Source organism: Myotis daubentonii, chromosome 2, assembly GCF_963259705.1.
Source record: "Myotis daubentonii chromosome 2, mMyoDau2.1, whole genome shotgun sequence".
Classification (NCBI taxonomy): Eukaryota; Metazoa; Chordata; class Mammalia; order Chiroptera; family Vespertilionidae; genus Myotis; species Myotis daubentonii.
In genome coordinates, this window is record NC_081841.1 from 145,736,909 (window position 1) to 145,749,346 (window position 12,438).

Below are 12,438 nucleotides of genomic sequence, written 5' to 3' on the forward strand. Positions count from 1 at the left end.
TGGAGCATCCTTCTGTACACCCAAAGGTTGCAAGTTCAATTCCTAGTCAGGGCACATACCTAGGTTTTAAAGTTCCATCCCCGGTCTGGGTGTGTACAGAAGGCAACCGATCAATGTTTCTCTCTCACATCACTGTTTCTCTCTTTCTTTAAAAAACATTAATAGAAACATATCCTTGGGTGAGGATTAAAAAAAACATTTCCTTTCAAAATATCAAATTAGATATATGTATGTATATACAAAGCTATGTATGTGTGTATATACATAAATCTCAACTTTATAGAAGAGTCCATTTAAAAGAAGTTAATAAACCTCTAGTGTTATTTTCTCTGTGTCAGGATAGACTGTGCCTTACAGGCAATAGAGTCTGTCTATTTATTATCTCCAGTGAAAATGATAAAAAATTAATTGAAAATTTATATCATAAAATATATATTTCATTGTATTTCTTTCACATTGCATCATGAAATATGCTAGTATTAAAAATGTTCCTCATAAGCCAGAGTACTTACATGAAAATTTGTCACATACAATATTTAACAGCTGTCTGATTTCAGTGTTCTATTACTAGAGAGAGGCAGCAGTGATCTGGTGTATAGTGCATTACACCAGAAGCCAGAAAACCTAGAATCGTAAGTCCTTGGCTCCGTTGCTGACTATTAAATAACACAAAATAATTTTTGGATCATCTGTGCCTCATTTTATTCACCTTGAAAATAGAAGGAAAAACAATCTCCTTTTGTGTTATAAGGGAACAGGAAAAATGGTTAAACAACTCAGGTTTAAAACTCAAGGTCTGCAAAATCAGAATGGTGGTCAGAAATGTTAATTCTCACTTAGGGAAAATGAGAAATTAAAGGGCAAGGCATTTTTAAAAGACTGTCAGGATCACGTGTACAGGAATTGACGAACAGGCATGTGAAACCATGATTGGCAATTCTCCCTGCGTGCACAAATCACCACTTGTCTTCACAGAGGAGCTAGCAGCGGGGCAAGTAATCATGTGATGATGTAACAATGCACCCAGGTCCTTGAACTCCTTGCATAAAACGTGGTCTCCTGGAAGCAGATTGCTGAAGCAGAGACTTAGATCGCTGGTTCAGCAACGGCTCATGTGCCCCTTACAGTCTGAGCCTCATTTTCTCCTCTGAAATTTCAAATTATTTGTCACACGCTGCTAGTATGAAAGAATAGTAATAGGAAGCCAAAAAAGATAAAGGATTTCCAATAGGTTTAATAGACTACAGAATAAAAATAATGTAACAGTTCTAAGAGCAAATCACCTAACAGTATAATTGATGTTGGAATCAAGCAACATGGAAGACTTATGACATCTTGCTTCCTGCATGGAGCCCTTCGAGAATGAACTAGTTGCAGTGATTTTTTCAAACTTTTCCTCACAATGAGAACCAACTGGAAAGCAGTTAAAAAATGCTCATGTACATGCCACATCCTAGATCAACTAAATAAGAATTTCTGGAGATGAGCCTCAGATCTTGTTGTAGAAGTCATACTGGTGATTCTCTTGTACCTCCAAGATGGAAAGCCACTGATCTAATGCAGCGTAGAGCTACTAACAGTGGAAATTTCTTCCTGGCTACTGAAAGAAAAAGTTGCAAAGCATCTCTTCTTTCCTTTAAAACAGCTGAATATGATAAATAGCTACTCCTAAAACTTGTAAAGATTATTGGCTACACCAATGTTTATTGACCTTTAGTAGAATAGGATTCAAACCAAAGATTCAGCTTTTCACTCACCTGAATCTATAATATCCTTTGAAATGCTTATGTGTGAACTCTGGTACTTCTACTTCTAGGGCTGCCTACATGTCTAAATATTACTTTTAAAGCCACTGCCATAAAGTCTTCAAAGGAAGCTTTCTTCTCTAATTATTGATTTTTTTCTGCCATAAAAAGAATTATTTGTTTTGATTAGGGACTTGAGTGGTAGCAGGAATACTCTGCCCCGCATTCATATCCCATATTCATCATTTATTTAACACAATATAATAGCATCTTATAAATGTCACCATATTTTCTCATATCTGTAAAACACTGATATTGAGTGCCACATGCAGGCTTTCTTTCTAGGTAGATATATTATACTGATTTTGTAATTATCTACTTTCAACATCACTTTGATTCTGTAAAGTGTTCTAAAAAAAGCTACTGAAGATTTCTGTCTGGATTCTTTTTTTTCTAGCTAAAGCAGAACCTGAAAAGGAGTTAATGTGATATAACTTGCAACAGAGTCTAATCGCTGATCAGAGAGTACAAGCTTGAATGAGAAGCTACTTGATGCCTATCCAAAACTATCTGAAACTCTGCTGAAGAATCTTTAAAATGAAGGCATTTATTTCTCCCTATCTAGGGGCTCTGAAGACAGGATTATTAATGGACTTCAGAGGATTAATTGACCCAATAAAACAAATGAATATAATGAACAACATAAACTGATGAACAAAAACAGATCCAGAGACAGAGAAGCATTGATCAGACCGTCAAACCTCAGAGGGAAGGTAGGGGATGGTGGGGGTAAGGGAGAGAGATCAACCAAAGGACTTGTATGCATGCATCTAAGCATAACCAATGGACACAGACATCAAGGGGGTGAGGGCATGAGTAGGGGGGTGGGGGAAAATGGGGGGGAAAGGACACATACGTAATACCTTAATCAATAAAAAATGCAAATATGTGTATGAGTATATGCATGTGTTTTTTTCTGGGAAGAGTGTCTATAGTTATCAATCAAATTATTTTTAAAAAGATAGTGGCATAAACTGGTTAATAACCCCTGTTATGAATATTCTCAAATCTCCTTGGATTGATGTTGCTATATTGTCTTTGCTACCTATACAAAGCATTCACCTGACTGGTGCTTTCAGTTAAATTTCACCATCCTTAATCATGGAACATAGCCATAAGAAAACACAAAAATGCAAAAGTATATTTTCTCTACAGATGTTATTAAGTGTCATGATTCATATTTTCTTTTCTTTCCTCTTAAGCAACCAGGTTATATTTTTTTCTTTTCATCTCATTCTTCCTTTATTTTATTATTATTTTTTTTAATTTAAGTTATTTATTGTTTAACTAGAGGCCCAGTCCACAAATTTCATGCACCCATGGGGCCCCACCCCCTAGTCCCCCAATATTCATATATTTTTGTATATGTATGTATGTATGCATATTATTTTGTTTTTTTGTTAATCCTCACCTGAGGACATTTTTCATTGATTTTTAGAGTAGAAGGGAAGGCGAGAGATAGAGAGAGAAACATGGATGTGAGAAAGACACATCAATTGGTTGCCTCCTGCACATGCCCCTACCGCATCAGGAGGAAACAGTGCTCTGACAGGGCCGACTGCTGGCAGTCCGCTGGGGCTCAGGCGTTGAGCATATGGCGATTTTCTGTTTCTGCTTCTACTTCTGGTTGAGGTCCCACTTGTAGGAGCTGTTGATGTAGCGACCACTTTCTGTCTTGATCTTCTTGTTCTCCTGTCCTGACTGCCCCACAAACCGCTTCTTCTTCTGGTCCCACTTGAGCTGCTGCCGGCCCCTCGTCAGGTTCTGGGTCTCGTCCCCCATCAGGTCCAGGACAGCTGCCGGCCACCTGCTGCTCAAAGGCGCCCTGTCCCCACCAATGCTCAAGCCCCGTTCGCCGTCGAAGTCCTTAGGCCCATAGGGACATAGAAATCCTGGTCCAGTGGCCGGGCCTCCTCCTTCTGCCTCTTGGCTCCCGCTCAGGTCCTGGCTACTGCCATTTCTGGCCCACCTCTGTGAAGATGTCCTCTACGCACTCCCCTGCCTCCTCCTCCTCCTCCTCCTCCTCCTCCTCCTCCTCTACCTTCTCCTCTTTCCCTGGCTGCTCTGCCTGCAGTGCTGGGCAGCTCGAGACTGGGCCACCCAGGCCTTCCTGCCGCTCCTGCCGGCCCTGCTAGAAGCTGGCAATGGCCTTGCAGTCCCTCTGCCGCTTGGCTCGCATCACCTGGCTGCTCAGGTCCCGGCTGGAGGCATTGATCTCAAAGATGGTCACCCCAGCGGTACTGCTTGATACTATCTGTTGAGTGTTTCCTTCCACGACTCGCGTGGAGTAGGGTTCAGTATCTGAAAGAGGAGCCGCACAACAAATGAGAGAAAAAGACACGAGATAATTTTGCAATATTGGGGGACCAGGCAACAAGTCCCGAAGGACTTCCTCTCCTGTGCTCAGGCCTCACCAAGCTTTTATTGATCTGGGATGCACCCATAGCATAGCCCTAGGCAGGTCACCCCCTGCAACAGGCAGACTAGCCCATCAGCAAGGATTTACATAATAATAAATGGGGGAGTAGTTTCAGCTACCACTGTCTGGACAAACAGAGGTGGCGCCTAGCTCTGACCTTTGGGAGGGCTTCAAAGGCACCCAGCCTTGGGGGGGGGGGGGGTGTTTCTCTGTCTATGCTTATCAGATAGTGAAGGCAATAAACAGTTTCCCACAACTATCCACCAGCCTCAGCTGCTGCAGCTCCTCCTCCTCAAAGCTCGAGCTGAAGAAGGGGTGCAGGCCCAGCCCCACGAGGTCCAGCTCCTTGTCCCCTATATGGACTCTGGCGAGGATGTCGCTGTGAGCACAATAACTGCTGCTGGGCGTTGTCGGCCATGCGGCCCAGGTCCCACAGCGCCAGCGATGTCTCCAGGGTGTTCTGCAGGCCATTGTGCAGGCCGCAGTCCTAATCATCCACAACACTCTGTGGCACCTGGCCCAGCACTCCTCCACACCTGTGGGCTCCTTGTGGGGGCAGCGAGAGTGAGGGCACGGACCAGGAACAGGTGCAGGCCCAGCTGGCAGGGGACCTCATCTGGGGCCACCAAGGAGTAGGCTGTGCCACTTGGCCAGCCTGGGCCACACGACCCACACGGTGCAGTAAGAGCTTGGCGGTAATGACATTGTCCAGCAGCAGGATGCCCAGGCCCCAGGCCAGCAGGTCAGTCATGATGACAGTGGAGCACTTGCCGTGGGTGAAATTGGCCAGGTTGATCTTGCAGGCCTTCTGGTCCAGGGTGCTGTAGATGTGGGCCCTGCTCACCCGCTGGAGGCCTCAGCCCCCTGGAGGCCAAGTGAATGGGTGGAGGAGGCAGATGCTCAATGCCTGAGCCCAGGCTAGGGGGGAGGCAATCGGGGGCCGGGCCAGATCTTTGGTTGGCTACAGCAGTGCGGGTCATAGCCAGTGGTTGTTCCTCTGTTGGGTGGATTTGCATATTAGCCTTTTATTATATAGGACTAGAGGACCGGTGCACAAAAATTTATGCACTTGGGGGGGGGAGGAAGGGGTCCCTCAGCCTGGCCTGTGCCCTCTCTCAGTCTGGGACCCCTCAGGAGATAATGACCTGCTGGCTTAGGCCTGCTCCCGGGTGGCAGAGGGCAGGCCCAATCCCTAGGTGCAGCCCCTGGTCGGGCTCAGAGCAGGGCCGATTGGGGAGTTGGGGCGCCGCCCACTGTCATGCACAGAGCAGGGCAGATTGAGAGGTTGTGATGCCACCCTCAGTCACGCTCAGGTTAGGGCCGATTGGGAGATTGGGGCACCGCCCCCTGTCAGACTCAAGGCAGGGTCAATGGGGAGGTTGCGGCGCCACCCCCTGTCATGCACAGAGCAGGACCCATCAGGGGGGTTGGGGTGCTGCCCCCTGTCACGCACAGAGCAGGGCCCATAAGGGGGGTTGGGGCTCCGTACCCTGTCTCGCACAGATTAGGGTCAATATGGGGGTTGGGGAGCTCCCCGCTGTCACTCACAGAGTAGGGCCGATAGGAGAGTTGGGGCACCGCCCCTGTCACACTCAGGGCAGGGTGGATCAGGGGGTTGGGGCGCCGCCCTCTATCACCCACGGAGCAGGGCTGATCAGGTGGTTGGGGCGCCGCCACTCTCACACTCAGGGCAGGGCCGATGGGGGGAAGGGGGAATTGGGGGAATTAGCTCTGGCTCTACCTCATCACACACAGAGCAGGGCCCATGGGGGGAAGGGGGAATTGGGGTGCCACACCTTGTCACACACAGAGCAGGGCCAATCAGGGGGTTGGGGCGCCGCACCCTGTCATACATAGAGCCGCAGGGCGATCAGGGGGTTGGGGAGCTCCCCCCTATCAGGCACAGAGCAGGGCTGATCAGGGGCTTGGGGCACCTTCCCCTGTCATGAACAGAGCAGGGCAGATAGGGAGGTTGTGGCCCCGCCCCCTGTCACACACAGAGCCGCAGGGCGATCAGGGGGTTTGGGCGCTGCCCCCTGTCACGCTGATCCCGGTGCCAGGAGGCCTCTCGGCTCCACTGATGCCGGTGCTGGGAGGCCTCGCGGCTCCGCTGATCCCGGTGCTGGGAGGCATATTACCCTTTTACTATATAGGATAGAGGCCTGGTGCATGGGTGGGGCTGGCTGGTTTGCCCTGAAGGGTGTCCTGGATCAGTGTGGGGGTCCCCACTGGGGTGCCTGGCCAACCTGGGTGAGGGGATGATGGCTGTTTGCAGCTGGTCACACACCCTTCAGGATGGGGGTCCCTACTGGAGTGCTTGGCCAGCCTGGGTGAGGGGCTGAGGGCTGTTTTCAGGCTGACTGAAGCTCCCAACTGCTCCTTTTTTTCTTTTCTTTTTTTTATTCTTGGCCAGCTTTAGCTCTGGCTCCAGCTCTGAGGCCTCTGGTGCTGAAAGAAGGTATCTGGTTTGTTTGCGTTCTATAATCAAAACTCTGTATCAACTCCAGCTCTGAGATCCCAGCTCGCTGAAAGCAGGTGTCTGGGGTTTTGTTTAGCTTCTATATGTTACAATGTTTCTTAAACTGCAAGCTCAGAGGCTGGCAAGGCAGGCGGGGAAGTTGGAGTCCTCTGTCACTGAAGCAAGCAAGCCCTATGTTAGTTTCAAGCTGCCTGGCTGCCGGCCGCCATCTTGGCTGGCAGTTAATTTGCATATCTTGCTGATTTGCCAATGGGAAGGGTAGCGGTTGTACGCAAATTACCATGTTTCTCTTTTATTAGATAGGATGTATTACATAAGTCTCCTTTTCCCCCCACTGACCTCTCCCTGGTTGCCCCCCAACCCCGCACCCTCCACTCCCACTGTGTCCATTGGTTATGCTCATATTCATGCATACAAATCCTTTTGTTGATCTCTTACCTCCTCGCCCACTGCCTTCCCTCATAGGGTGGACAGTCTATTTGATGCTTCTATGAATCTGGTTCTGTTTTTGTTCATCAGCTTATGTTGTTCATAATATTTCACAAGTGAGTGAGATCATGTAATATTTACCTTTCTCTGACTGGCTTATTTTGCTTAGCATAATGCTCTCTAGTTCTATCCATGCTGTTGCAAATGGTAAGCATTCCTTCTTTTTTATTGAAGCATAGTATTCCATTGTGTAGATATACCACTGTATCATTGGTGAATATATTTTCCCATTTAGTGTGTTGCCTTTTAATTTTGTTGCTGGTTTCCTTTGTTGTGCAAAGGTTTTTAGTTTGATGTCCCATTTGTTTATTTTATTCTTTGTTTCCCTTGCTGGAGGAGATATATCAGCAAAAATATTGCTACAAGAGTTGTCTGAGATTTTACTGCCTATGTTTTCTTCTGTAATTTTTATGTTTTTTGCAACTTACATTTAAGACTTTACTCCATATTGAGTTAATTCTTATGTTTGGTGTAATTTAGTGGTCTAGTTTTGTGGTGTTTTTTTTTGCATGTGTCTGACCAGTTTTCCAGATACCATTTTTTGAAGACTGTCTTTATTCCATCATATGTTCTTGCTTCTTTTTTTCAAATATTAATTGAGCACAAAGGCATCAGTTTATTTCTGGATTCTCCACTCCTTTCCATTGATCTGTGTGCCTGTTCTTATGCCAGTACCATGCTATTTACCTGGCCTTATAGTAATAGCTTGATATCAGGTGGTGTGATACCTTCAATTTTGTTCTTTCTGAAGATTACTGAGGGTATTTGGGTGTTTTTTGTCTTTTTGATTTTTTGTGGGTTTTTTTGCTTCCATATGAATTTTTGAAATATTTTTCTATATAGGTGAGATATGACATTGGTATTTTAATAGGAATTGTATTGAATATATAAATTGTTTTGGGTAGTATGGACACTTTAATTGTGTTAATTCTTCCTATCCATGAGTACGATAAACACTTCCATTTATTGGTATCTTTCTCAGCTTCTTTATTCAGTACACTATAATTGTATGAGTATAGTTTTTTTTACCTCCTTTGTTAAATTTATTCCTGGATATCTTTTTTGTTGTTGCTGTTGCAATAGTAAATGGGGTGGTTTCTTATTTTCCCTTCTATAGTTGGTTATTGGTATATAAAAATGCCACCAATTTCTGAATATTAATTTTGCATCTTGCTACTTTACTGAATTCATTTATCACTTTTAGTAGTTTTTCAACATGAATAAAATCTAACGAAGACAATCTTCAATCTGAATGATTTATGAATTAACAGTTACTATTTCCCTTACTTACAGATTTGTTAGATGCAATGTTATTAAGCATGATTGTATACCTCTTTTGTAAATGCCACATTCAGCTGGCTCTCAATGGCCAATATTTGTACTTAGTTTGGGGAAATTTCTTCTGAAATAACTAGGCAATTATATAAAAACATATCCATAAAACAAAGTCAAACTTATTACCAGCACCATGCTCAGAAATTACCAACTTTCATTTTAATGACCTCCAGATGCATTACACAATAGTAGCTCCTCATTTCCGGAAAATAGAAGTAGAATAACTATGCACTGGGGAGTTAGTTAGGGAAGTATTCAATTCTTCAAAAATACCATTTCACTTCAAGCATAAGCAGTCAGGGATGAGTTGTGAGTTTAGAGTGAAACATATAAAACTCACCTAATGTTTTTTGGTGTTGTTGTTTGAATGGAGGAAAAGTTGAAATCATGGTAATAGGACTTATTCTTTTCTTTGCCAAAATTTGGGATTTTAGCACAGATTCTTATATTGGTATTTAGAACACATATGCAATGGCATTTAGTTTAGTCTTAAACTGTGAATCAGATATAAAAAATAACAACAGATGGAGAAAATAAAATTGAATTTCTAGTATATTACAAACAAGCTTAAATACTGTGTTCAGCTCCCATGTGGTGTGTTGTTTCGTCTGAAGGATTGAATGTGACAAATATTACTGGTGACTCATATCCTTCATCTACATGTAGCCACAAAGTCCAAAGTTTTGTGATACATTCTTTCTTTTTTGTTGTTCTTGCATTTTTAATTTCTACCTATGCAATTTCAACAAATTTTAAGGTCATTTCAAATCATAATATGAAAGTTGGCCAGTGTGTCTTTAGCACCTGGATTCTGATATTTTGTAATGTTCAAAGAGAATCCATTGTACTATTTGCAAAATAGGGTGAAGGTGTCTATTATAAGGTCTGAGGAATCCACAGTCTATGAAATTATAAAACTCTTCTTACACCAAAAAACAAAAACAAAAAAGAAAAGGGGATTTTCCAGTTCTCCGTCCTTCACCATCTCAATGGCAATTAGATCTTGAATTGAGGTTTTCATCAAGATTCTTCTCACAACCATGTCATAGCACTTTCTTCACTGCTTTCATGATTTCCCACCCAAGCTTTGAACTAAGCTACACCTTGATGCAGAACTTTTTATCAAAGCATAACATGCATACAGAAAAGCACACAAATCAAAGTCTACTGCTCAATGTATTTGAAAATTAGAACACCTTTGTTTAATCAGCATTGAATAAAGAAGCAGAATATTCTAGCTTGTCAGAAACCCCTGGTGCTTCCTTCTAGTCACAAGCTCCCAAGAGGTGTCATATTATAAATTTTAATCACAGAGGCAACTTTTGCATATTATTGTAATTCATATAAATGGGATCATATAGTTTGTACTGCTATAGTGTGTCTGGACTTTTTTTTTTTTTTGCTTAATATTATGCTTGTGAGATTCATTCACATTGTTTAATGATCTTTTTTTTTTTTCTAGACAGTTAACCATTATGTTATGAATCAGCATCTTTATTCTCTTTTAAAAATTCTTTTACAGCCCTAGCTGGTTTGACTAAGTGGATAAAGTTGGCCTGTGGACTAAAGGGTCCCAGGTTTGATTCCAAACAAGGGCACATGCCTGGGTTGCAGGCTGGATCCCCAGTGAGGGGTATGCAGGAGGCGGCCGATCAATGATTCTCTCTCATCACTGGTGTTTCTATCTTTCTCTCCCTCTCTGTTCCTCTCTGAAATCCATAAAAAAACATTTTTAAAAAATCCCTTTACTATATTATCCAATTTTAGTTCAATTTATTGTCTTCTATTTAAATTAGCTCTTTGATATCTACTTTGTGTAATTCACTGCTCTTGGTATTATAAGAATGAAAAAGTCTGTTAAAATCTGACTTTGTCTTAAGGAGTTGAACATTAAATTGAAGAAACCAAACAAAATTAACTCAAATGTCTTATCCAATATAATAAAAGCCTAATATTCTAAGTGTCTGGTTGACTGGTTGACTGTCCATCCAATCAAAGTGTAATATGCTAATGACATGCTAAGGCCGTTGCACCACTTGCTATGATGTGCACTGACCACCAGGGGCAGATACTCAGACTGGTAGGTTAGCTTGCTGCTGGGGTCCGACCGATCAGGACTGAGTAAGATGGGCAGGACAGTCGCCTTCCTGTACTCCCTGCCTGGCTGGCCAAACTCCTGTGTCTCTCCCAGGCTCCAATCATGCACTGGTGGGGTCCCTCGGCTTGGCCTGCTCCCTCTCCCAATCCAGGATACCTCAGGGGATTTCAGAAAGCCAGTTTCAGCCTGGTCCCACAGGCCAAGCCAAGGGACCCCACTGATGCATGAATTCATGCACCAGGCCTCTAGTGGAATTATAGAAGCCCTAAATAAAAGTACAAGAAACAATGCAAGAATGCAAAAGTAAGATGTATTTATTTTTTCTGAGACTGCCAGAGAAAATTTTAACTAAAAAATTGCCTTATGGTTGAGAAAAAGTTACATAGCTAATGAAAGAGTACAGGGCACTGCTGGCTGAGGTTGTGGCATGCACAAATTTCCAATAACACAAACTGAAATAAATCATCAGGAATAACTTTGAGGAGATGCACTAATGGATTCTGTTGGAAGGGTAGCTTAAGGGCCTTGTTCCCCATACTTGGAGTTATTCAGTTCCTCTTCCAATTTTTTTCATTCTTTTTGGAAAATTTAATCTGCCCTTTTCATTACCTTGTTCCCCATTGTTAACATTATTTCTCAGTTCTTTGGAATTTTCCCTATTCTTCTGCTTTCAGCATTGGCATTATTCAAACAATATTTGGTCACATCATTACAGCAAAACAGAACAAATAGCTCTAATTGTAAAATAGACATAACATTTTTTTCTAGACCATTTGGACTTCCCACTCTCACATTCTCTTTGCTCAATATTGAAAATGCATGATTACAAATTATATATATATATATATATATATATATATATATACACATCTATAATGCATATAAACTATTAACAATTATTTATGTAAATTATATTATCTACATTTAACAGATTTATGTAGGCTATAATTGAAATACAAAGAATTGTGCATATTAAGTGTGTATAATTTGAAGATTTTTCTCATATGCAAACAACTCTGATAACATCACCGGGGGAAAGGGAGAATTGTTATTCAATGGGTATAAACTTTCAATTATACCAGATGCTAAATAAATAATTTTGGGAGATCTACTTATATCATAGTGCCTATTGTCAATAACACGATGTTGTGAAAAAATAAAAAATTAAACCCAGTGATCCCACTACTTGGAATATAACCTTAAGAAACCTGAAACAACAATCAGAAAAAATATATGCACCCCTATATTCATAGAAGCACAATTTACAATAATTAAGATCTAGAAACAGCCTAAGTACCCATCAGTAGATGAGTGGATAAAAAAGCTGTGGTACATCTACACAGTGGAATAATATGCAGCTGTGAAAAAGAAGGCTCTCTTACAGTTTTAGACAGCATGGAAGGGCCTGGAGAGCATTATGCTAAGTGAAATAAGCCAGTCAGAGAAAAGTATTACATGATCTCACTTGTATGTGGAATCTAATGAATAAAATAAACTGATGAACAAAATATACCCAGAGACATAGAAGCATGGAACAGACTGAAAAATCTCAGAGGAAAGGCGGTGTTGTGGGGTGGGTGGGGAGAGATTAACTGAGGAACCTATATGCACATATGCATAGCACATGGACACAAACAATAGTGTGGTTACGACCTGGGAGAGATAGGTGCAGGGTGGAGGGAGTCAATTTGAAAAAAAAAGTGGGGCATCTGTAATATTTTCAACAATAAAGATAAATTTTAAAAAAAATTATTAAAAATGTAGATATCATGTTAAGTGTTCTAACATGCACACATAAAAAGGCATTGTTAAA

At 42.3% G+C, this 12,438-nt stretch overlaps 1 pseudogene; it reads right to left on the reverse strand.

The window, feature by feature from the left end:
• Positions 1 to 3,332: 3,332 nt before the first annotated feature.
• Positions 3,333 to 8,727, reverse strand: LOC132226712 (ATP-dependent RNA helicase DDX54-like; annotated as a pseudogene).
• Positions 8,728 to 12,438: the final 3,711 nt, after the last annotated feature.